The 27,585-nt window shown below is 46.6% G+C and overlaps 1 long non-coding RNA gene across 1 annotated transcript; it reads left to right on the top strand.

Annotated features, from left to right (window-relative positions):
- Nucleotides 1-1,663: 1,663 nt before the first annotated feature.
- On the top strand, nt 1,664-24,983 carry LOC138798945 (uncharacterized). Its single transcript, XR_011364204.1, has 3 exons — nt 1,664-1,733; nt 6,864-6,916; nt 24,889-24,983. It is a non-coding gene; the product is annotated as an uncharacterized lncRNA (long non-coding RNA).
- The last annotated feature ends 2,602 nt before the right edge of the window (nt 24,984-27,585 follow it).

Raw genomic sequence — 27,585 nt, 5'->3', positions numbered from 1 at the left:
ATGGTCACCGCTCAGGAGGACGCCTCCCTGTCATGGTCACCGCTCAGGAGGACGCCTCCCTGTCATGGTCACCGCTCAGGAGGACGCCTCCCTCTCATGGTCACCGCTCAGGAGGATGCCTCCCTCTCATGGTCACCGCTCAGGAGATCGCCTCCCTGTCATAGTCACTGCTCAGGAGGAAGCCTCCCTGTCATGGTCACCGCTCAGGAGGAGGCCTCCCTGTCATAGTCACCGCTCAGGAGGACGCCTCCCTCTCATGGTCACCGCTCAGGAGGACGCCTCCCTGTCATAGTCACCGCTCAGGAGGACGCCTCCCTTTCATGGTCACCGCTCAGGAGGTCGCTTCCCTCTCATGGTCACCGCTCAGGAGGACGCCTCCCTCTCAAGGTCACCGCTCAGGAGGACGCCTCCCTCTCATGGTCATGGTCACCACTAAGGAGGACGCCTCCCTCTCATGGTCATGGTCACCACTAAGGAGGACGCCTCCCTCTCATGGTCACCGCTCAGGAGGATGCCTCCCTGTCATGGTCATGGTCACCACTAAGGAGGACGCCTCCCTCTCATGGTCACCGCTCAGGAGGACGCCTCCCTGTCATGGTCATGGTCACCACTAAGGAGGACGCCTCCCTCCCATTGTCACCGCTCAGGACGAAGCCTCCCTCTCATGGTCACCGCTCAGGAGGAAGCCTCCCTCCCATTGTCACCGCTCAGGACGAAGCCTCCCTCTCATGGTCACCGCTCAGGACGAAGCCTCCCTCTCATAGTCACCGCTCAGGAGGTCACCTCCCTCTCATGGTCATGGTCACCGCTCAGGAGAAGGCCTCCCTGTCATGGTCACCGCTCAGGAGGACGCCTCACTCTTATGGTCACCGCTAAGGAGGAAGCCTCCCTCTCATGGTCACCGCTCAGGAGGAAGCCTACCTCTCATGGTCACCACTCAGGAGGAAGCCTCCCTGTCATGGTCACCACTCAGGAGGAAGCCTCCCTGTCATGGTCACCGCTCAGGAGGACGCCTCACTCTTATGGTCACCGCTCAGGAGGACGCCTCCCTCTTATGGTCACCACTCAGGAGGATGCCTCCCTCTTATGGTCACCACTCAGGAGGATGCCTCCCTCTTATGGTCACCGCTCAGGAGGAAGCGAGGCCCAATAGAGTGGTGTACATAGAGGAGAGGAAACGCCATATAGTGGTGTACATAGAGGAGAAGAGACCCCATAGAGTGGTGTACATAGAGGAGAAGAGACCCCATAAAGTGCTGTACATAGAGGAGACCCCATAGAGTGGTGTACATAGAGGAGAGGAGACCCCATAGTGTGGTGTACATAGAGGAGAGGAGACCCCATAGAGTGGTGTACATAGAGGAGAGGAGACCCCATAGAGTGGTGTACATAGAGGAGAAGAGACCCCATAGAGTGGTGTACATAGAGGAGAGGAGACCCCATAGCGTGGTGTACATAGAGGAGAGGAGACCCCATAGAGTGATGTACATAGAGGAGACCCCATAGCGTGGTGTACATAGAGGAGAGGAGACCCCATAGAGTGGTGTACATAAAGTTATATAAATACTGTGTTAGGGCACAGGTTGTAGTACAGGAGCCAAAATGTTACAACACAACCAGAGTATTGGCAGCAACGTCCACCTGGCACAAGAGCAAGAGATCATGTGACACCCGAGAGTCCGCACTCACCAACACTGAGACAGTGAGGAAAACAACAGACCTAACGCTACCAGGTGAGGATTAAGGGGGACGCGGCCCCCTCATCTATCCGCTGTGGATGGGATAATGTGCTTCTTCTGTTTTCATTAGCACTTTGTGTACTTTTTGCCCAATTTTGGGCAAATAAAACATTCTGTGAAACCCTCACAGGAGGACGTCAATACTCAGGAGGACGCCTCCCTGTCATAGTCACCGCTCAGGAGATCGCCTCCCTGTCATAGTCACCGCTCAGGAGGACGCCTCCCTGTCATAGTCACCGCTCAGGAGATCGCCTCCCTGTCATAGTCACCACTCAGGAGGACGCCTTCCTGTCATGGTCACCGCTCAGGAGGACGCCTCCCTGTCATGGTCACCGCTCAGGAGGACGCCTCCCTCTCATGGTCACCGCTCAGGAGGACGCCTCCCTGTCATGGTCACCGCTCAGGAGGACGCCTCCCTGTCATGGTCACCGCTCAGGAGGACGCCTCCCTGTCATAGTCAATACTCCGGAGGACGCCTCCCTGTCATAGTCACCGCTCTGGAGGACGCCTCCCTGTCATGGTCACCGCTCAGGAGGACGCCTCCCTGTCATGGTCACCGCTCAGGAGGACGCCTCCCTCTCATGGTCACCGCTCAGGTCCATAGGGGGAAATAAGGTCATCTGTCTTTTTGTATTATATCGGGTGGTTTTATGTTTTCTATAGTTTTCTAGCAGGCCATGCCACCACAGGGGGCGCTCCGATAACATGCCACCACACAGGGGGCGCTCCGATAACATGCCACCACAGGGGGCGCTCCGATAACATGCCACCACAGGGGGCGCTCCGATAACATGCCATCACAGGGGGCGCTCCGATAACATGCCTCCACAGGGGGCGCTCCGATAACATGCCACCACAGGGGGCGCTCCGATAACATGCCTCCACAGGGGGCGCTCCGATAACATGCCACCACACAGTGGGCGCTCTGATAACATGCCTCCACAGGGGGCGCTCCGATAACATGCCACCACAGGGGGCGCTCCGATAACATGCCACCATACAGGGGGCGCTCTGATAACATGCCACCACAGGGGGCGCTCCGATAACATGCCAGCACAGGGGGTGCTCCAAAAACATGCCACCACAGGGGGCGCTCCGATAACATGTCACCACACAGGGGGCGCTCCGATAACATGCCACCACACAGGGGGCGCTCCGATAACATGCCACCACAGGGGGCGCTCCGATAACATGTCACCACACAGGGGGCGCTCCGATAACATGCCATCACAGGGGGCGCTCTGATAACATGCCACCACACAGGGGGCGCTCCGATAACATGCCACCACAGGGGGCGCGCCAATAACATGCCACCACACAGGGGGCGCTCTGATAACATGCCATCACAGGGGGCGCTCCGATAACATGCCACCATACAGGGGGCGCTCCGATAACATGCCACCACACAGGGGGCGCTCCGATAACATGCCACCACACAGTGGGCGCTCTGATAACATGCCACCACACAGGGGGCGCTCTGATAACATGCCACCACACAGGGGGCGCTCCGATAACATGCCACCACACAGTGGGCGCTCTGATAACATGCCACCACACAGGGGGCGCTCTGATAACATGTCACCACACAGGGGGCGCTCCGATAACATGCCACCACAGGGGGCGCTCCGATAACATGTCACCACACAGGGGGCGCTCCGATAACATGTCACCACACAGGGGGCGCTCCGATAACATACCACCATACAGGGGGCGCTCCGATAACATGCCACCACAGGGGGCGCTCCGATAACATGCCACCACAGGGGGCGCTCTGATAACATGCCATCACAGGAGGCGCTCCGATAACATGCCACCATACAGGGGGCGCTCCGATAACATGCCACCACACAGGGGGCGCTCCGATAACATGCCACCACAGGAGGCGCTCTGATAACATGCCACCACAGGAGGCGCTCCGATAACATGCCACCACACAGTGGGCGCTCTGATAACATGCCACCACACAGGGGGCGCTCCAAAAACATGCCACCACAGGGGGCGCTCCGATAACATGTCACCACACAGGGGGCGCTCCGATAACATGCCACCACACAGGGGGCGCTCCGATAACATGCCACCACAGGGGGCGCTCCGATAACATGTCACCACACAGGGGGCGCTCCGATAACATGCCACCACACAGGGGGCGCTCTGATAACATGCCATCACAGGGGGCGCTCCGATAACATGCCACCATACAGGGGGCGCTCCGATAACATGCCACCACAGGGGGCGCTCCGATAACATGCCACCACAGGGGGCGCTCCGATAACATGCCACCACACAGGGGGCGCTCCGATAACATGTCACCACACAGGGGGCGCTCCGATAACATGCCACCATACAGGGGGCGCTCCGATAACATGTCACCACACAGGGGGCGCTCCGATAACATGTCACCACACAGGGGGCGCTCCGATAACATGCCACCACACAGTGGGCGCTCTGATAACATGCCACCACACAGGGGGCGCTCTGATAACATGTCACCACACAGGGGGCGCTCCGATAACATGCCACCACAGGGGGCGCTCCGATAACATGTCACCACACAGGGGGCGCTCCGATAACATGTCACCACACAGGGGGCGCTCCGATAACATACCACCATACAGGGGGCGCTCGGATAACATGCCACCACAGGGGGCGCTCTGATAACATGCCATCACAGGAGGCGCTCCGATAACATGCCACCATACAGGGGGCGCTCCGATAACATGCCACCACACAGGGGGCGCTCCGATAACATGCCACCACAGGAGGCGCTCTGATAACATGCCCCCACAGGAGGCGCTCTGATAACATGCCATCACAGGGGGCGCTCCGATAACATGCCACCATACAGGGGGCGCTCCGATAACATGCCACCACAGGGGGCGCTCCGATAACATGCCACCACAGGGGGCGCTCCGATAACATGCCACCACACAGGGGGCGCTCCGATAACATGTCACCACACAGGGGGCGCTCCGATAACATGCCACCATACAGGGGGCGCTCCGATAACATGTCACCACACAGGGGGCGCTCCGATAACATGTCACCACACAGGGGGCGCTCCGATAACATGCCACCACACAGTGGGCGCTCTGATAACATGCCACCACACAGGGGGCGCTCTGATAACATGTCACCACACAGGGGGCGCTCCGATAACATGCCACCACAGGGGGCGCTCCGATAACATGTCACCACACAGGGGGCGCTCCGATAACATGTCACCACACAGGGGGCGCTCCGATAACATACCACCACACAGGGGGCGCTCTGATAACATGCCATCACAGGAGGCGCTCCGATAACATGCCACCATACAGGGGGCGCTCCGATAACATGCCACCACACAGGGGGCGCTCCGATAACATGCCACCACAGGAGGCGCTCTGATAACATGCCCCCACAGGAGGCGCTCCGATAACATGCCACCACACAGGGGGCGCTCCGATAACATGCCACCACACAGGGGGCGCTCCGATAACATGCCACCACAGGGGGCGCTCCGATAACATGCCACCACACAGTGGGCGCTCCGATAACATGTCACCACAGGGGGCGCTCCGATAACATGCCACCACACAGGGGGCGCTCCGATAACATGCCACCACACAGGGGGCGCTCCGATAACATACCACCATACAGGGGGCGCTCCGATAACATGCCACCACAGGGGGCGCTCCGATAACATGCCACCACAGGGGGCGCTCTGATAACATGCCATCACAGGAGGCGCTCCGATAACATGCCACCATACAGGAGGCGCTCCGATAACATGCCACCACACAGGGGGCGCTCCGATAACATGTCACCACACAGGGGGCGCTCCGATAACATGCCACCACACAGGGGGCGCTCCGATAACATGCCACCACACAGGGGGCGCTCTGATAACATGTCACCACAGGGGGCGCTCCGATAACATGCCACCACACAGGGGGCGCTCCGATAACATGCCACCACACAGGGGGCGCTCCGATAACATGTCACCACACAGGGGGCGCTCCGATAACATGCCACCATACAGGGGGCGCTCCGATAACATGTCACCACACAGGGGGCGCTCCGATAACATGTCACCACACAGGGGGCGCTCCGATAACATGTCACCACACAGGGGGCGCTCCGATAACATGCCACCACAGGGGGCGCTCCGATAACATGCCACCACAGCATGCGCTCTGATAACATGCCACCACACAGGGGGCGCTCCGATAACATGCCAGCACAGGGGGTGCTCCAAAAACATGCCACCACACAGGGGGCGCTCCGATAACATGCCACCACAGGGGGCGCTCCGATAACATGTCACCACACAGGGGGCGCTCCGATAACATGCCACCACACAGGGGGCGCTCCGATAACATGCCACCACAGGGGGCGCTCCGATAACATGCCACCACACAGGGGGCGCTCCGATAACATGCCACCACAGGGGGCGCTCCGATAACATGCCACCACACAGGGGGCGCTCCGATAACATGCCACCACACAGGGGGCGCTCTGATAACATGTCACCACACAGGGGGCGCTCCGATAACATGCCACCACACAGGGGGCGCTCCGATAACATGTCACCACACAGGGGGCGCTCCGATAACATGTCACCACACAGGGGGCGCTCCGATAACATGCCACCACACAGGGGGCGCTCCGATAACATGTCACCACACAGGGGGCGCTCCGATAACATGTCACCACACAGGGGGCGCTCCGATAACATGCCACCACACAGGGGGCGCTCTGATAACATGTCACCACACAGGGGGCGCTCCGATAACATGCCACCACAGGGGGCGCTCCGATAACATGCCACCACAGGGGGCGCTCCGATAACATGTCACCACACAGGGGGCGCTCTGATAACATGTCACCACACAGGGGGCGCTCCGATAACATGCCACCATACAGGGGGCGCTCCGATAACATGCCACCATACAGGGGGCGCTCCGATAACATGTCACCACACAGGGGGCGCTCCGATAACATGCCGCCATACAGGGGGCGCTCCGATAACACGATGATGCCCTCTCACCCAGTAGATTCATGAGCAGATTACGTGTTCTGTTCCAGGATTAAATATTAAAGTGAAATAATCAGTAAATAAATAATTCTCTCCAATTTATACAGCGCAGCATAATCCCGCACACTCCACACTGCTACATCACACCGGACGAGACCAGGCAGGTGATATTACCACTATTATATACTGTATCCTGTATAACCGTCCCTATAGGTCTATAATGTCCTGTACATGTATGACTCCTCCTGTATAATGTCCTGTACATGTATGACCTCCTGTATAATGTCCTGTACATGTATGATCTCCTGTATAATGTCCTATACATGTATGACCTCTCCTGTATTATGTCCTGTACATGTATGACCCCTCCTGTATAATGTCCTGTACATGTATGACCTCCTGTATAATGTCCTGTACATGTATGACCTCTTCTGTATAATGTCCTGTACATGTATGACCTCCTGTATAATGTCCTGTACATGTATGATCTCCAGTATAATGTCCTGTACATGTATGACCCCTCCTGTATAATGTCCTGTACATGTATGACCTCCTGTATAATGTCCTGTACATGTATGACCTCTCCTGTATTATGTCCTGTACATGTATGACCTCTCCTGTATTATGTCCTGTACATGTATGACCTCCTGTATAATGTCCTGTACATGTATGACCTCCTGTATAATGTCCTGTATATGTATGACCTCCTGTATAATATCCTGTACATGTATGACCCCTCCTGTATAATGTCCTGTACATGTATGACCTCCTGTATAATGTCCTGTACATGTATGACCTCCTGTATAATTTCCTGTACATGTATGACCTCTCCTGTATAATGTCCTGTACAGGTATGACCTCCTGTATAATGCCCTGTACATGTATGACCTCTCCTGTATAATGTCCTGTATATGTATGACCTCCTGTATAATGTCCTGTACATGTATGACCCATCCTGTATAATGTCCTGTACATGTATGACCTCCTGTATAATGTCCTGTACATGTATGACCTCTCCTGTATAATGTCCTGCACATGTATGACCTCTCCTGTATAATGTCCTGCACATGTATGACCCCTCCTGTATAATGTCCTGTACATGTATGACCTCTCCTGTATAATATCCTGTACATGTATGACCTCTCCTGTATAATGTCCTGTACATGTATGACCTCCTGTATAATGTCCTGTACATGTATGACCCCTCCTGTATAATGTCCTGTACATGTATGACCTCTCCTGTATAATGTCCTGTACATGTATGACCTCCTGTATAATGTCCTGTACATGTATGACCTCCTGTATAATGTCCTGTACATGTATGACCTCTCCTGTATAATGTCCTGTACATGTATGACCTCTCCTGTATAATGTCCTGTACATGTATGACCTCCTGTATAATATCCTGTACATGTATGACCTCCTGTATAATGTCCTGTACATGTAAGACCCCTCCTGTATAATGTCCTGTACATGTATGACCTCCTGTATAATGTTCTGTACATGTATGACCTCCTGTATAATGTCCTGTACATGTATGACCCCTCCTGTATAATGTCCTGTACATGTATGACCTACTGTATAATATCCTGTACATGTATGACCTCTCCTCTATAATGTCCTGTATATGTATGACCTCTCCTGTATAATGTCCTGTACATGTATGACCCCTCCTGTATAATGTCCTGTACATGTATGACCTCCTGTATAATGTCCTGTACATGTATGACCCATCCTGTATAATGTCCTGTACATGTATGACCTCTCCTGTATAATGTCCTGTATATGTATGACCTCCTGTATAATGTCCTGTACATGTATGACCCATCCTGTATAATGTCCTGTACATGTATGACCTCTCCTGTATAATGTCCTGTACATGTATGACCTCCTGTATAATTTCCTGTACATGTATGACCTCTCCTGTATAATGTTCTGTACATGTATGACCTCCTGTATAATGTCCTGTACATGTATGACCTCCTGTATAATGTCCTGTACATGTATGACCCCTCCTGTATAATGTCCTGTACATGTATGACCTCCTGTATAATGTCCTGTACATGTATGACCTCCTGTATAATGTCCTGTACAAGTATGACCTCCTGTATAATATCCTGTACATGTATGACCTCCTGGATATTCTCCTGTACATGTATGACCCCTCCTGTATAATGTCCTGTACATGTATGACCTCCTGTATAATGTCCTGTACATGTATGACCCCTCCTGTATAATGTCCTGTACATGTATGACCTCCTGTATAATGTCCTGTACATGTAAGACCCCTCCTGTATAATGTCCTGTACAAGTATGACCTCCTGTATAATGTTCTGTACATGTATGACCTCCTGTATAATGTCCTGTACATGTATGACCCCTCCTGTATAATATCCTGTACATGTATGACCCCTCCTGTATAATGTCCTGTACATGTATGACCTCCTGTATAATGTCCTGTACATGTATGACCTCCTGTATAATGTCCTGTACATGTATGACCCATCCTGTATAATGTCCTGTACATGTATGACCTCTCCTGTATAATGTCCTGTACATGTATGACCCATCCTGTATAATGTCCTGTACATGTATGACCTCCTGTATAATGTCCTGTACATGTATGACCCCTCCTGTATAATGTCCTGTACATGTATGACCTCCTGTATAATATCCTGTACATGTATGACCCCTCCTGTATAATGTCCTGTACATGTATGACCTCTCCTGAATAATGTCCTGTACATGTATGACCTCCTGTATAATGTCCTGTACATGTAAGACCCCTCCTGTATAATGTCCTGTACATGTATGACCTCCTGTATAATGTCCTGTACATGTATGACCTCCTGTATAATGTCCTGTACATGTATGACCCCTCCTGTATAATGTCCTGTACATGTATGACCTCCTGTATAATATCCTGTACATGTATGACCCCTCCTGTATAATGTCCTGTACATGTATGACCTCCTGTATAATGTCCTGTACATGTATGATCCCTCCTGTATAATGTCCTGTACATGTATGACCTCTCCTGTATAATGTCCTGTATATGTATGACCTCCTGTATAATATCCTGTACATGTATGACCTCTCCTGTATAATGTTCTGTACATGTATGACCTCCTGTATAATGTCCTGTACATGTATGACCCCTCCTGTATAATGTCCTGTACATGTATGACCTCCTGTATAATGTCCTGTACATGTATGACCCCTCCTGTATAATGTCCTGTACATGTATGACCTCCTGTATAATGTCCTGTACATGTATGACCCCTCCTGTATAATGTCCTGTACATGTATGACCTCCTGTATAATGTCCTGTACATGTATGACCTCCTGTATAATGTCCTGTACATGTATGACCCCCTCCTGTATAATGTCCTGTACATGTATGACCTCTCCTGTATAATGTCCTGTACATGTATGACCCTCCTGTATAATGTCCTGTACATGTATGACCCTTCCTGTATAATGTCCTGTACAATGTATGACCTCTCCTGTATAATGTTCTGTACATGTATGACCTCCTGTATAATGTCCTGTACATGTATGACCCCTCCTGTATAATGTCCTGTACATGTATGACCTCCTGTATAATATCCCGTACATGTATGACCTCTCCTGTATAATGTCCTGTACATGTATGACCTCCTGTATAATGTCCTGTACATGTATGATCCCTCCTGTATAATGTCCTGTACATGTATGACCTCTCCTGTATAATGTCCTGTATATGTATGACCCCTCCTGTATAATGTCCTGTACATGTATGACCCATCCTGTATAATGTCCTGTACATGTATGACTCCTCCTGTATTATGTCCTGTACATGTATGACCCCTCCTGTATAATGTCCTGTACATGTATGATCCCTCCTGTATAATGTCCTGTACATGTATGACCTCTCCTGTATAATATCCTGTACATGTATGACCTCTCCTGTATAATGTCCTGTACATGTATGACCTCCTGTATAATGTCCTGTACATGTATGACCCCTCCTGTATTATGTCCTGTACATGTATGACCCCTCCTGTATAATGTCCTGTACATGTATGACTCCTCCTGTATAATGTCATGTACATGTATGACCTCTCCTGTATAATGTCCTGTACATGTATGACCTCTCCTGTATAATGTCCTGTACATGTATGACCTCCAGTATAATGTCCTGTACATGTATGACCCCTCCTGTATAATGTCCTGTACATGTATGACTCCTCCTGTATAATGTCCTGTACATGTATGACCCCCTCCTGTATAATGTCCTGTACATGTATGACCTCCTGCATAATGTCCTGTACATGTATGACCCCTCCTGTATAATGTCCTGTACATGTATGACTCCTCCTGTATAATGTCCTGTACATGTATGACCTCTCCTGTATAATGTCCTGTACATGTATGACCTCTCCTGTATAATGTCCTGTACATGTATGACCTCCAGTATAATGTCCTGTACATGTATGACCTCCTGTATAATGTCCTGTACATGTATGACCCCTCCTGTATAATGTCCTGTACATGTATGACCTCTCCTGTATAATGTCCTGTACATGTATGACCTCCTGTATAATGTCCTGTACATGTATGACTCCTCCTGTATAATGTCCTGTACATGTATGACCTCCTGTATAATGTCCTGTACATGTATGACCCCTCCTCTATAATGTCCTGTACATGTATGATCTCCTGTATAATGTCCTGTACATGTATGACCCCTCCTGTATAATGTCCTGTACATGTATGATCTCCTGTATAATGTTCAGTACATGTATGACCCCTCCTGTATCATCTCCTGTACATGTATGACCCCTCCTCTATAATGTCCTGTACATGTATGACCTCCTGTATAATGTCCTGTACATGTATGACCCCTCCTGTATAATGTCCTGTACATGTATGGCCCCTCCTGTATAATGTCCTGTACATGTATGACCTCCTGTATAATATCGTGTACATGTATGACCTCTCCTGTATAATGTCCTGTACATGTATGACCTCTCCTGTATAATGTCCTGCACATGTATGACGCCTCCTGTATAATGTCCTGTACATGTATGACCTCCTGTATAATGTCCCGTACATGTATGACCCCTCCTGTATAATGTCCTGTACATGTATGACCTCTCCTGTATAATGTCCTGTACATGTATGACCTGTCCTGTATAATGTCCTGTACATGTATGACCTCCTGTATAATGTCCTGTACATGTATGACCTCCTGTATAATGTTTTGTACATGTATGATCCCTCCTGTATAATGTCCTGTACATGTATGACCCCTCCTGTATAATGTCCTGTACATGTATGACCTCTCCTGTATAATGTCCTGTACATGTATGACCTTTCCTGTATAATGTCCTGTACATGTATGACCTCCTGTATAATGTCCTGTACATGTATGACCTCTCCTGTATAATGTCCTGTACATGTATGATCTCTCCTGTATAATGTCCTGTACATGTATGACCTCCTGTATAATGTCCTGTACATGTATGACCTCCTGTATAATCTCCTGTACATGTATGGACCCCTCCTGTATAATGTCCTGTACATGTATGACCTCCTGTATAATGTCCCGTAACATGTATGACCCTCCTGTATAATGTCCTGTACATGTATGATCTCCTGTATAATGTCCTGTACATGTATGACCCCTCCTGTTTAATGTCCTGTACATGTATGACCCCTCCTGTATAAATGTCCTGTACATGTTATGACCTCCTGTATATAATGTCCTGTACATGTATGGACCTCTCCTGTATAATGTCCTGTACATGTATGATCTCCTGTATAATGTCCTGTACATGTATGACCTCCTGTATAATGTCTGTTACATGTATGCACCCCTCCTCTATCAATGTCCTCCTCTATAATGTCCTGTACATGTATGACCCCTCCTGTATAATGTCCTGTACATGTATGACCTCCTGTATAATGTCCCGTACATGTATGATCCCTCCTGTATAACGTCCTGTACATGTATGACCCCTCCTGTATAATATCCTGTACATGTATGACCCTCTCCTGTTATAATGTCCTTGCTACATGTATGATCTCCTGTATAATGTCCTGTACATGTATGACCTCTCCTGTATAATGTCCTGTACATGTATGACCCCCTCCTGTATAATGTCCCTGTACATGTATGATCTTCTGTATAATGTTCCGGATACATGTATGACCCCTCCTGTATAATATCCTGTACATGTATGACCTCCTGTATAATGTCCTGTACATGTATGACCTCTCCTCTATAATGTCCTGTACATGTATGACCTCTCCTGTATAATGTCCTGTACATGTATGATCCCTCCTGTATAATGTCCTGTACATGTATGACCTCCTGTATAATGTCCTGTACATGTATGACCTCCTGTATAATGTCCCGTACATGTATGACCCCTCCTCTATAATGTCCTGTACATGTATGACCTCCTGTATAATATCCTGTACATGTATGACCTCCTGTATAATGTCCTGTACATGTATGCCCCCTCCTGTATAATGTCCTGTACATGTATGACCTCCTGTATAATGTTCTCTACATGTATGACCTCCTGTATAATGTCCTGTACATGTATGACCTCTCCTGTCTAATGTCCTGTACATGTATGACCTCCTGTATAATGTCCTGTACATGTATGACCCCTCCTGTATAATGTCCTGTACATATATGACCTCCTGTATAATATCGTGTACATGTATGACCTCTCCTGTATAATGTCCTGTACATGTATGACCTCTCCTGTATAATGTCCTGTACATGTATGACCTGTCCTGTATAATGTCCCGTACATGTATGACCCCTCCTGTATAATGTCCTGTACATGTATGACCCCTCCTGTATAATGTCCTGTACATGTATGACCTCTCCTGTATAATGTCCTGTACATGTATGATCCCTCCTGTATAATGTCCTGTACATGTATGACCTCCTGGATATTCTCCTGTACATGTATGACCTCTCCTGTATAATGTCCTGTACATGTATGATCTCCTGTATAATGTCCTGTACATGTATGACCCCTCCTGTATAATGTCCTGTACATGTATGACCTCTCCTGTATAATGTCCTGTACATGTATGACCCCTCCTGTATAATGTCCTGTACATGTATGACCTCTCCTGTATAATGTCCTGTACATGTATGATCCCTCTCCTGTATAATGTCCTGTACATGTATGACCTCTCCTGTATAATGTACCTGTATAATGTATGACCCCTCCTGTATAATGTCCTGTACATGTATGACCTCTCCTGTATAATGTCCTGTACATGTATGATCTCTCCTGTATAATGTCCTGTACATGTATGACCTCCTGTATAATGTCCAGTACATGTATGACCTCCTGTATAATGTCCTTGTACATGTATGACCTCCTGTATAATCTCCTGTACATGTAATGACCCCTCCTGTATAATGTCCTGTACATGTATGACCTCCTGTATAATGTCCCGTACATGTATGACCCCTCCTGTATAATGTCCTGTACATGTATGATCTCCTGTATAATGTCCTGTACATGTATGACCCCTCCTGTTTAATGTCCTGTACATGTATGACCCCTCCTGTATAATGTCCTGTACATGTATGACCTCCTGTATAATGTCCTGTACATGTATGACCTCTCCTGTATAATGTCCTGTACATGTATGATCTCCTGTATAATGTCCTGTACATGTATGACCTCCTGTATAATGTCCTGTACATGTATGACCCCTCCTCTATAATGTCCTCCTGTATAATGTCCCGTACATGTATGATCCCTCCTGTATAACGTCCTGTACATGTATGACCCCTCCTGTATAATATCCTGTACATGTATGACCTCTCCTGTATAATGTCCTGTACATGTATGATCTCCTGTATAATGTCCTGTACATGTATGACCTCTCCTGTATAATGTCCTGTACATGTATGACCCCCTCCTGTATAATGTCCTGTACATGTATGATCTTCTGTATAATGTCCTGTACATGTATGACCCCTCCTGTATAATATCCTGTACATGTATGACCTCCTGTATAATGTCCTGTACATGTATGACCTCTCCTGTATAATGTCCTGTACATGTATGACCTTTCCTGTATAATGTCCTGTACATGTATGACCTCCTGTATAATGTCCTGTACATGTATGACCTCTCCTGTATAATGTCCTGTACATGTATGATCTCTCCTGTATAATGTCCTGTACATGTATGACCTCCTGTATAATGTCCTGTACATGTATGACCTCCTGTATAATCTCCTGTACATGTATGACCCCTCCTGTATAATGTCCTGTACATGTATGACCTCCTGTATAATGTCCCGTACATGTATGACCCCTCCTGTATAATGTCCTGTACATGTATGATCTCCTGTATAATGTCCTGTACATGTATGACCCCTCCTGTTTAATGTCCTGTACATGTATGACCCCTCCTGTATAATGTCCTGTACATGTATGACCTCCTGTATAATGTCCTGTACATGTATGACCTCTCCTGTATAATGTCCTGTACATGTATGATCTCCTGTATAATGTCCTGTACATGTATGACCTCCTGTATAATGTCCTGTACATGTATGACCCCTCCTCTATAATGTCCTCCTCTATAATGTCCTGTACATGTATGACCCCTCCTGTATAATGTCCTGTACATGTATGACCTCCTGTATAATGTCCCGTACATGTATGATCCCTCCTGTATAACGTCCTGTACATGTATGACCCCTCCTGTATAATATCCTGTACATGTATGACCTCTCCTGTATAATGTCCTGTACATGTATGATCTCCTGTATAATGTCCTGTACATGTATGACCTCTCCTGTATAATGTCCTGTACATGTATGACCCCCTCCTGTATAATGTCCTGTACATGTATGATCTTCTGTATAATGTCCGGTACATGTATGACCCCTCCTGTATAATATCCTGTACATGTATGACCTCCTGTATAATGTCCTGTACATGTATGACCTCTCCTCTATAATGTCCTGTACATGTATGACCTCTCCTGTATAATGTCCTGTACATGTATGATCCCTCCTGTATAATGTCCTGTACATGTATGACCTCCTGTATAATGTCCTGTACATGTATGACCTCCTGTATAATGTCCCGTACATGTATGACCCCTCCTCTATAATGTCCTGTACATGTATGACCTCCTGTATAATATCCTGTACATGTATGACCTCCTGTATAATGTCCTGTACATGTATGCCCCCTCCTGTATAATGTCCTGTACATGTATGACCTCCTGTATAATGTTCTCTACATGTATGACCTCCTGTATAATGTCCTGTACATGTATGACCTCCTGTATAATGTTCTCTACATGTATGACCTCTCCTGTATAATGTCCTGTACATGTATGACCTCCTGTATAATGTCCTGTACATGTATGACCCCTCCTGTATAATGTCCTGTACATATATGACCTCCTGTATAATATCGTGTACATGTATGACCTCTCCTGTATAATGTCCTGTACATGTATGACCTCTCCTGTATAATGTCCTGTACATGTATGACCTGTCCTGTATAATGTCCCGTACATGTATGACCCCTCCTGTATAATGTCCTGTACATGTATGACCCCTCCTGTATAATGTCCTGTACATGTATGACCTCTCCTGTATAATGTCCTGTACATGTATGATCCCTCCTGTATAATGTCCTGTACATGTATGACCTCCTGGATATTCTCCTGTACATGTATGACCTCTCCTGTATAATGTCCTGTACATGTATGATCTCCTGTATAATGTCCTGTACATGTATGACCCCTCCTGTATAATGTCCTGTACATGTATGACCTCTCCTGTATAATGTCCTGTACATGTATGACCTTTCCTGTATAATGTCCTGTACATGTATGACCTCTCCTGTATAATGTCCTGTACATGTATGATCCCTCCTGTATAATGTCCTGTACATGTATGACCTCTCCTGTATAATGTCCTGTATATGTATGACCCCTCCTGTATAATGTCCTGTACATGTATGACCTCTCCTGTATAATGTCCTGTACATGTATGATCTCTCCTGTATAATGTCCTGTACATGTATGACCTCCTGTATAATGTCCTGTACATGTATGACCTCCTGTATAATGTCCTGTACATGTATGACCTCCTGTATAATCTCCTGTACATGTATGACCCCTCCTGTATAATGTCCTGTACATGTATGACCTCCTGTATAATGTCCCGTACATGTATGACCCCTCCTGTATAATGTCCTGTACATGTATGATCTCCTGTATAATGTCCTGTACATGTATGACCCCTCCTGTTTAATGTCCTGTACATGTATGACCCCTCCTGTATAATGTCCTGTACATGTATGACCTCCTGTATAATGTCCTGTACATGTATGACCTCTCCTGTATAATGTCCTGTACATGTATGATCTCCTGTATAATGTCCTGTACATGTATGACCTCCTGTATAATGTCCTGTACATGTATGACCCCTCCTCTATAATGTCCTCCTGTATAATGTCCCGTACATGTATGATCCCTCCTGTATAACGTCCTGTACATGTATGACCCCTCCTGTATAATATCCTGTACATGTATGACCTCTCCTGTATAATGTCCTGTACATGTATGATCTCCTGTATAATGTCCTGTACATGTATGACCTCTCCTGTATAATGTCCTGTACATGTATGACCCCCTCCTGTATAATGTCCTGTACATGTATGATCTTCTGTATAATGTCCTGTACATGTATGACCCCTCCTGTATAATATCCTGTACATGTATGATCCCTCCTGTATAATGTCCTGTACATGTATGACCCCTCCTATATAATGTCCCGTACATGTATGACCTCTCCTCTATAATGTCCTGTACATGTATGACCTCCTGTATAATATCCTGTACATGTATGACCTCCTGTATAATGTCCTGTACATGTATGCCCCCTCCTGTATAATGTCCTGTACATGTATGACCTCCTGTATAATGTTCTCTACATGTATGACCTCCTGTATAATGTCCTGTACATGTATGACCTCCTGTATAATGTTCTCTACATGTATGACCTCTCCTGTATAATGTCCTGTACATGTATGACCTCCTGTATAATGTCCTGTACATGTATGACCTCTCCTGTATAATGTCCTGTACATGTATGACCCCTCCTGTATAATGTCCTGTACATGTATGATCTCCTGTATAATGTCCTGTACATGTATGACCTCTCCTGTATAATGTCCCGTACATGTATGACCTCCTGTATAATGTCCCGTACATATATGACCTCCTGTATAATGTCCTGTACATATATGACCTCCTGTATAATATCCTGTACATGTATGACCCCTCCTGTATAATGTCCTGTACATGTATGACCTCTCCTGTGTAATGTCCTGTACATGTATGATCCCTCCTGTATAATGTCCTGTACATGTATGACCTCCTGTATAATATACTGTACATGTATGACCTCTCCTGTATTATGTCCTGTACATGTATGACCCCTCCTGTATAATGTCCTGTACATGTATGACCTCTCCTGTATTATGTCCTGTACATGTATGACCCCTCCTGTATAATGTCCTGTACATGTATGACCTCTTCTGTATAATGTCCTGTACATGTATGACCTCCTGTATAATGTCCTGTACATGTATGACCCCTCCTGTATAATGTCCTGTACATGTATGACCTCCTGGATAATTTCCTGTACATGTATGACCTCTCCTGTATAATATCCTGTACATGTATGACCTCCTGTATAATATCCTGTACATGTATGACCTCCTGTATAATGTCCTGTTAATGTATGACCTCTCCTGTATAATGTCCTGTACATGTATGACCCCTCCTGTGTAATGTCCTGTACATGTATGACCTCTCCTATATAATGTCCTGTACAGGTATGACCTCCTGTATAATGTCCTGTACATGTATGACCCCTCCTGTATAATGTCCTGTACATGTATGACCTCCTGTATAATGTCCTGTACATGTATGACCTCTTCTGTATAATGTCCTGTACATGTATGACCTCCTGTATAATGTCCTGTACATGTATGACCTCTTGTATAATGTCACGTACATGTATGACCCCTCCTGTATAATGTCCTGTACATGTATGACCCCTCCTGTATAATGTCCTGTACATGTATGACCTCTCCTGTATAATGTCCTGTACATGTATGACCTCTCCTGTCTAATGTCCTGTACATGTATGACCTCTCCTGTATAATGTCCTGTACATGTATGACCTCTCCTGTATAATGTCCTGTACATGTATGACCTCTCCTGTCTAATGTCCTGTACATGTATGACCTCTCCTGTATAATGTCCTGTACATGTATGACCCCCTCCTGTATAATGTCCTGTACATGTATGATCTCCTGTATAATGTCCTGTACATGTATGACCCCTCCTGTATAATGTCCTGTACATGTATGACCCCTCCTGTATAATGTCCTGTACATGTATGACCTCCTGTATAATGTCCTGTACATGTATGACCCCTCCTGTATAATGTCCTGTACATGTATGACCTCTCCTGTATAATGTCCTGTACATATATGACCTCTCCTGTTTAATGTCCTGTACATGTATGACCCCTCCTGTATAATGTCCTGTACATGTATGACCTCCTGTATAATGTCCAGTACATGTATGACCTCTCCTGTATAATGTCCTGTACATGTATGACCTCTCCTGTATAATGTCCTGTACATGTATGACCTCCTGTATAATGTCCTGTACATGTATGACCTCCTGTATAATATCCTGTACATGTATGACCCTCCTGTATAATGTCCTGTACATGTATGACCTCCTGTTATAATGTCCTGTACATGTATGATCCCTCCTGTATAATGTCCTGTACATGTATGACCTCCTGTATAAGTCCTGTACATGTATGATCCTCTCTGTATAATGTCCTGTACATGTATGACCTCTGCTGTATAATGTCCTGTATAATGTATGACCTCCTGTAATAATATCCTGTACATGTATGACCTCTCCTGTATAATGTTCTGTACATGTATGACCTCCTGTATAATGCTCCTGTACATGTATGACCCCTCCTGTATAATGTCCTGTACATGTATGACCTCCTGTATAATGTCCTGTACATGTATGACCCCTCCTGTATAATGTCCTGTACATGTATGACCTCCTGTATAATGTCCTGTACATGTATGACCTCTCCTGTATAATGTCCTGTACATGTATGACCCCTCCTGTATAATGTCCTGTACATGTAAGACCCCTCCTGTATAATGTCCTGTACAAGTATGACCTCCTGTATAATGTTCTGTACATGTATGACCTCCTGTATAATGTCCTGTACATGTATGACCCCTCCTGTATAATATCCTGTACATGTATGACCCCTCCTGTATAATGTCCTGTACATGTATGACCTCCTGTATAATGTCCTGTACATGTATGACCTCCTGTATAATGTCCTGTACATGTATGACCTCCTGTATAATGTCCTGTACATGTATGACCTCTCCTGTATAATGTCCTGTACATGTATGACCCATCCTGTATAATGTCCTGTACATGTATGACCTCCTGTATAATGTCCTGTACATGTATGACCCCTCCTTTATAATGTCCTGTACATGTATGACCTCCTGTATAATATCCTGTACATGTATGACCTCTCCTGTATTATGTCCTGTACATGTATGACCTCCTGTATAATGTCCTGTACATGTATGACCTCTCCTGAATAATGTCTTGTACATGTATGACCTCCTGTATAATGTCCTGTACATGTAAGACCCCTCCTGTATAATGTCCTGTACATGTATGACCTCCTGTATAATGTTCTGTACATGTATGACCTCCTGTATAATGTCCTGTACATGTATGACCCCTCCTGTATAATGTCCTGTACATGTATGACCTCCTGTATAATCTCCTGTACATGTATGACCCCTCCTGTATAATGTCCTGTACATGTATGACCTCCTGTATAATGTCCTGTACATGTATGATCCCTCCTGTATAATGTCCTGTACATGTATGACCCCTCCTGTATAATGTCCTGTACATGTATGACCTCCTGTATAATGTTCTGTACATGTATGACCCCTCCTGTATAATGTCCTGTACATGTATGACCTCCTGTATAATGTCCTGTACATGTATGACCTCTCCTGTATAATGTCCTGTACATGTATGACCTCTCCTGTATAATGTCCTGTATATGTATGACCTCCTGTATAATGTCCTGTACATGTATGACCTCCTGTATAATGTCCTGTACATGTATGACCTCTCCTGTATAATGTCCTGTACATGTATGACCCCTCCTGTATAATATCCTGTACATGTATGACCTCTCCTGTATAATGTTCTGTACATGTATGACCTCCTGTATAATGTCCTGTACATGTATGACCCCTCCTGTATAATGTCCTGTACATGTATGACCTCCTGTATAATGTCCTGTACATGTATGACCCCCCCTGTATAATGTCCTGTACATGTATGACCTCCTGTATAATGTCCTGTACATGTATGACCTCTCCTGTATAATGTCCTGTACATGTATGACCTCCTGTATAATGTCCTGTACATGTAAGACCCCTCCTGTATAATGTCCTGTACAAGTATGACCTCCTGTATAATGTTCTGTACATGTATGACCTCCTGTATAATGTCCTGTACATGTATGACCCCTCCTGTATAATGTCCTGTACATGTATGACCTCCTGTATAATATCCTGTACATGTATGACCCCTCCTGTATAATGTCCTGTACATGTATGACCTCCTGTATAATGTCCTGTACATGTATGATCCCTCCTGTATAATGTCCTGTACATGTATGACCTCTCTTGTATAATGTCCTGTATATGTATGACCTCCTGTATAATATCCTGTACATGTATGACCTCTCCTGTATAATGTTCTGTACATGTATGACCTCCTGTATAATGTCCTGTACATGTATGACCCCTCCTGTATAATATCCTGTACATGTATGACCCCTCCTGTATAATGTCCTGTACATGTATGACCCCTCCTGTATAATGTCCTGTACATGTATGACCCATCCTGTATAATGTCCTGTACATGTATGACCTCCTGTATAATGTCCTGTACATGTATGACCTCTCCTGTATAATGTCCTGTACATGTATGAACCATCCTGTATAATGTCCTGTACATGTATGACCTCCTGTATAATGTCCTGTACATGTATGACCCCTCCTGTATAATGTCCTGTACATGTATGACCTCCTGTATAATATCCTGTACATGTATGGCCCCTCCTGTATAATGTCCTGTACATGTATGACCTCCTGTATAATGTCCTGTACATGTATGATCCCTCCTGTATAATGTCCTGTACATGTATGACCTCTCCTGTATAATGTCCTGTATATGTATGACCTCCTGTATAATATCCTGTACATGTATGACCTCTCCTGTATAATGTTCTGTACATGTATGACCTCCTGTATAATGTCCTGTACATGTATGACCCCTCCTGTATAATATCCTGTACATGTATGACCCGTCCTGTATAATGTCCTGTACATGTATGACCCCTCCTGTATAATGTCCTGTACATGTATGACCCATCCTGTATATTGTCCGGTACATGTATGACCTCCTGTATAATGTCCTGTACATGTATGACCTCTCCTGTATAATGTCCTGTACATGTATGACCCATCCTGTATAATGTCCTGTACTTGTATGACCTCCTGTATAATGTCCTGTACATGTATGACCCCTCCTGTATAATATCCTGTACATGTATGACCTCCTGTATAATATCCTGTACATGTATGACCTCCTGTATAATGTCCTGTACATGTATGAACCCTCCTGTATAATGTCCTGTACATGTATGACCCCTCCTGTATAATGTCCTGTACATGTATGACCTCTCCTGTATAATATCCTGTACATGTATGACCTCTCCTGTATAATGTCCTGTACATGTATGACCTCCTGTATAATGTCCTGTACATGTATGACCCCTCCTGTATTATGTCCTGTACATGTATGACCTCCTGTATAATGTCCTGTACATGTATGACCTCCAGTATAATGTCCTGTACATGTATGACCTCTCCTGCATAATGTCCTGTACATGTATGACCCCTCCTGTATAATCTCCTGTACATGTATGACTCCTCCTGTATAATGTCCTGTACATGTATGACCTCTCCTGTATAATGTCCTGTACATGTATGACCTCTCCTGTATAATGTCCTGTACATGTATGACCTCCAGTATAATGTCCTGTACATGTATGACCTCCTGTATAATGTCCTGTACATGTATGACCCCTCCTGTATAATGTCCTGTACATGTATGACCCCTCCTGTATAATGTCCTGTACATGTATGACTCCTCCTGTATAATGTCCTGTACATGTATGACCTCCAGTATAATGTCCTGTACATGTATGACCCCTCCTCTATAATGTCCTGTACATGTATGATCTCCTGTATAATGTCCTGTACATGTATGACCCCTCCTGTATAATGTCCTGTACATGTATGATCTCCTGTATAATGTTCAGTACATGTATGACCCCTCCTGTATCATCTCCTGTACATGTATGACCCCTCCTCTATAATGTCCTGTACATGTATGACCCCTCCTCTATAATGTCCTGTACATGTATGACCTCCTGTATAATGTCCTGTACATGTATGACCCCTCCTGTATAATGTCCTGTACATGTATGACCTCCTGTATAATATCGTGTACATGTATGACCTCTCCTGTATAATGTCCTGTACATGTATGACCTCTCCTGTATAATGTCCTGCACATGTATGACGCCTCCTGTATAATGTCCTGTACATGTATGACCTCCTGTATAATGTCCCGTACATGTATGACCCCTCCTGTATAATGTCCTGTACATGTATGACCCCTCCTGTATAATGTCCTGTACATGTATGACCTCTCCTGTATAATGTCCTGTACATTTATGACCTGTCCTGTATAATGTCCTGTACATGTATGACCTCCTGTATAATGTCCTGTACATGTATGACCTCCTGTATAATGTCCTGTACATGTATGATCCCTCCTGTATAATGTCCTGTACATGTATGACCTCCTGGATATTCTCCTGTACATGTATGACCTCTCCTGTATAATGTCCTGTACATGTATGATCTCCTGTATAATGTCCTGTACATGTATGACCCCTCCTGTATAATGTCCTGTACATGTATGACCTCTCCTGTATAATGTCCTGTACATGTATGACCTTTCCTGTATAATGTCCTGTACATGTATGACCTCCTGTATAATGTCCTGTACATGTATGACCTCTCCTGTATAATGTCCTGTACATGTATGATCTCTCCTGTATAATGTCCTGTACATGTATGACCTCCTGTATAATGTCCTGTACATGTATGACCTCCTGTATAATCTCCTGTACATGTATGACCCCTCCTGTATAATGTCCTGTACATGTATGACCTCTCCTGTATAATGTCCTGTACATGTATGACCTCCTGTATAATGTCCTGTACATGTATGACCTCCTGTATAATGTCCTGTACATGTATGACCCCTCCTGTATAATGTCCTGTACATGTATGACCTCTCCTGTATAATGTCCTGTACATGTATGACCTCTCCTGTTTAATGTCCTGTACATGTATGACCCCTCCTGTATAATGTCCTGTACATGTATGACCCCCTCCTGTATAATGTCCTGTACATGTATGACCTCCTGTATAATGTCCAGTACATGTATGACCTCTCCTCTATAATGTCCTGTACATGTATGACCTCCTGTATAATGTCCTGTACATGTATGACCTCTCCTGTATAATGTCCTGTACATGTATGACCTCCTGTATAATGTCCTGTACATGTATGACTCCTCCTGTATAATGTCCAGTACATGTATGACCCCTCCTGTATAATGTCCTGTACATGTATGACCCCCTCCTGTATAATGTCCTGTACATGTATGACCTCCTGTATAATGTCCAGTACATGTATGACCTCTCCTCTATAATGTCCTGTACATGTATGACCTCTCCTGTATAATGTCCTGTACATGTATGACCTCCTGTATAATGTCCTGTACATGTATGACCTCTCCTGTATTATTCTTGATTTTTATAATATTCTTCCTCAGTTTTTTATCTTTCTCTACAATGTTGGTCCTGACGTGTTCTACGAAGCTGACGGCTCTCCGACGCCTCCTGACCCACAGCTTCCCCGAGTCTCTGAAGGTGAGAACAGGTGGAGCAGGTGGTATACTGAGGGCGGGTGGTATACCGAGGGTGGGTGGTATACTGAGGGCGGGTGGTATACTGAGGGCAGGTGGTATACCGAGGGCGGGTGGTATACCGAGGGCGGGTGGTATACCGAGGGCAGGTGGTATACCGAGGGCGGGTGGCATACCGAGGGCGGGTGGTATACCGAGGGCAGGTGGTATACCGAGGGCAGGTGGTATACCAAGGGCAAGTGGTACACTGAGGGGGGGGGGGGGATAGTATACTGAGGGCAGGTGGTATACTGAGAGCAGGTGGTATACTGAGGTGGGTGGTATACCGATGGTGGGTGGTATACTGAGGGCGGGTGGTATACTGAGGGCAGGTGGTATACTGAGGGCAGGTGGTATACTGAGGGGGGTGCTATACCGATGGCGGGTGGTATACCGAGGGCAGGTGGTATACCGAGGGCAAGTGGTATACTGAGGGCGGGTGGTATACTGAGGGCGGGTGTGATACTGAGGGCAGGTGGTACACTGATGGGGGGTGGTATACTGAGGGCAGGTGGTATACTGAGGGCAGGTGGTATACCGAGGGCAGGTGGTATACTGAGGGGGGTGGTATACCGATGGCGGGTGGTATACTGAGGGCAGGTGGTATACTGAGGGCAAGTGGTATACTGAGGGCGGGTGGTATACTGAGGGCGGGTGTGATACTGAGGGCAGGTGGTATACTGATGGGGGGTGGTATACTTAGGGCGGGTGGTATACTGAGGGCAGGTGGTATACTGAGGGCAGGTGGTATACCGAGGGCAAGTGGTATACTTAGGGCGGGTGGTATACTGAGGGCAGGTGTGGTACTGAGGGCAGGTGGTATACAGAGGGCAGGTGGTATACTGAGGGCGGGTGGTATACTGAGGTCGGGTGGTATACCCAGGGCAGTGGTATACTGAGGGCGGGTGGTATACTGAGGGCGGGTGTGATACTGAGGGCGGGTGTGATACTGAGGGCGGGTATGATACGGAGGTCAGGTGGAGTGGCCACACCCACCACACACAGCTAAACAGGTAGTGCCGAACTCTGGAGTTACTAACATAACGGGCAGGTAGTGCCGAACTCTGGAGTTACCAACATAACAGGCGGGTAGTGTCAAACTCTGGAGTTACCACCATAATGGGCAGGTAGTGCCGAACTCTGGAGTTACCACCATAACGGGCAGGTAGTTCCGGACTCTGGAAATTCCACCATAACGAGCAGGTAGTTCCGGACTCTGGAATTTCCACCATAACAGGCAGTTAGTTCTAGACTCTGGAATTTCCATCTTAACGGGCAGGTAGTCCGAGACTCTGGAATTTGCACCATAACGGGCCGGTAGTTCCGGACTCTGGAATTTCCACCATAACGGGCAGGTAGTTCCGGACTCTGGAATTTCCACCATAACGGGCAGGTAGTTCCGAACTGTAAAAACAGAAAATACATCACAATCCATCATAACGGACAGGTAGTTCCGGACTCTGGAATTTCCACCATAACGAGCAGGTAGTTCCGGACTTTGGAATTTCCACCGTAACGGGCAGGTAGTTCTGGACTCTGGAATTTCCACCACAACGGGCAGGTAGTGCCGAACTCTGGAATTTCCACCATATTGGGCAGGTAGTTTCGTACTCTGGAATTTCCACCATAACGAGCAGGTAGTGCCCAACTCTGGAATTTCCACCATAACGGGCAGGTAGTGCCCAACTCTGGAATTTCCACCATAACGGGCAGGTAGTGCCGAACTCTGGAATTTCCACCATAACGGACAGTTAGTGCCGAACTCTGGAATTTCCACCATAACGGGCAGGTAGTTCCGGACTCTGGAAATTCCACCATAACGAGCAGGTAGTTCCGGACTCTGGAATTTCCACCATAACAGGCAGTTAGTTCTAGACTCTGGAATTTCCATCTTAACGGGCAGGTAGTCCGAGACTCTGGAATTTGCACCATAACGGGCCGGTAGTTCCGGACTCTGGAATATCCACCATAACGGGCAGGTAGTTCCGGACTCTGGAATTTCCACCATAACGGGCAGGTAGTTCCGAACTGTAAAAACAGAAAATACATCACAATCCATCATAACGGGCAGGTAGTTCCGGACTCTGGAATTTCCACCATAACGAGCAGGTAGTTCCGGACTTTGGAATTTCCACCGTAACGGGCAGGTAGTTCCGGACTCTGGAATTTCCACCACAACGGGCAGGTAGTGCCGAACTCTGGAATTTCCACCATATTGGGCAGGTAGTTTCGTACTCTGGAATTTCCACCATAACGAGCAGGTAGTGCCCAACTCTGGAATTTCCACCATAACGGGCAGGTAGTGCCCAACTCTGGAATTTCCACCATAACGGGCAGGTAGTGCCGAACTCTGGAATTTCCACCATAACGGACAGTTAGTGCCGAACTCTGGAATTTCCACCATAACGGGCAGGTAGTTCCGGACTCTGGAATTTCCACCATAACGGGCAGGTAGTTCCGGACTCTGGAATTTCCACCGTAACGTGCAGGTAGTTCCAGACTCTGGAATTTCCACCACAACGGGCAGGTAGTGCCGAACTCTGGAATTTCCACCACAACGGGCAG

Source organism: Dendropsophus ebraccatus, chromosome 8, assembly GCF_027789765.1.
Source record: "Dendropsophus ebraccatus isolate aDenEbr1 chromosome 8, aDenEbr1.pat, whole genome shotgun sequence".
Lineage (NCBI taxonomy): Eukaryota > Metazoa > Chordata > Amphibia > Anura > Hylidae > Dendropsophus > Dendropsophus ebraccatus.
The sequence above is the reverse complement of the archived record's forward strand: the minus strand, read 5'-3'. Positions and strand labels throughout refer to the sequence as shown.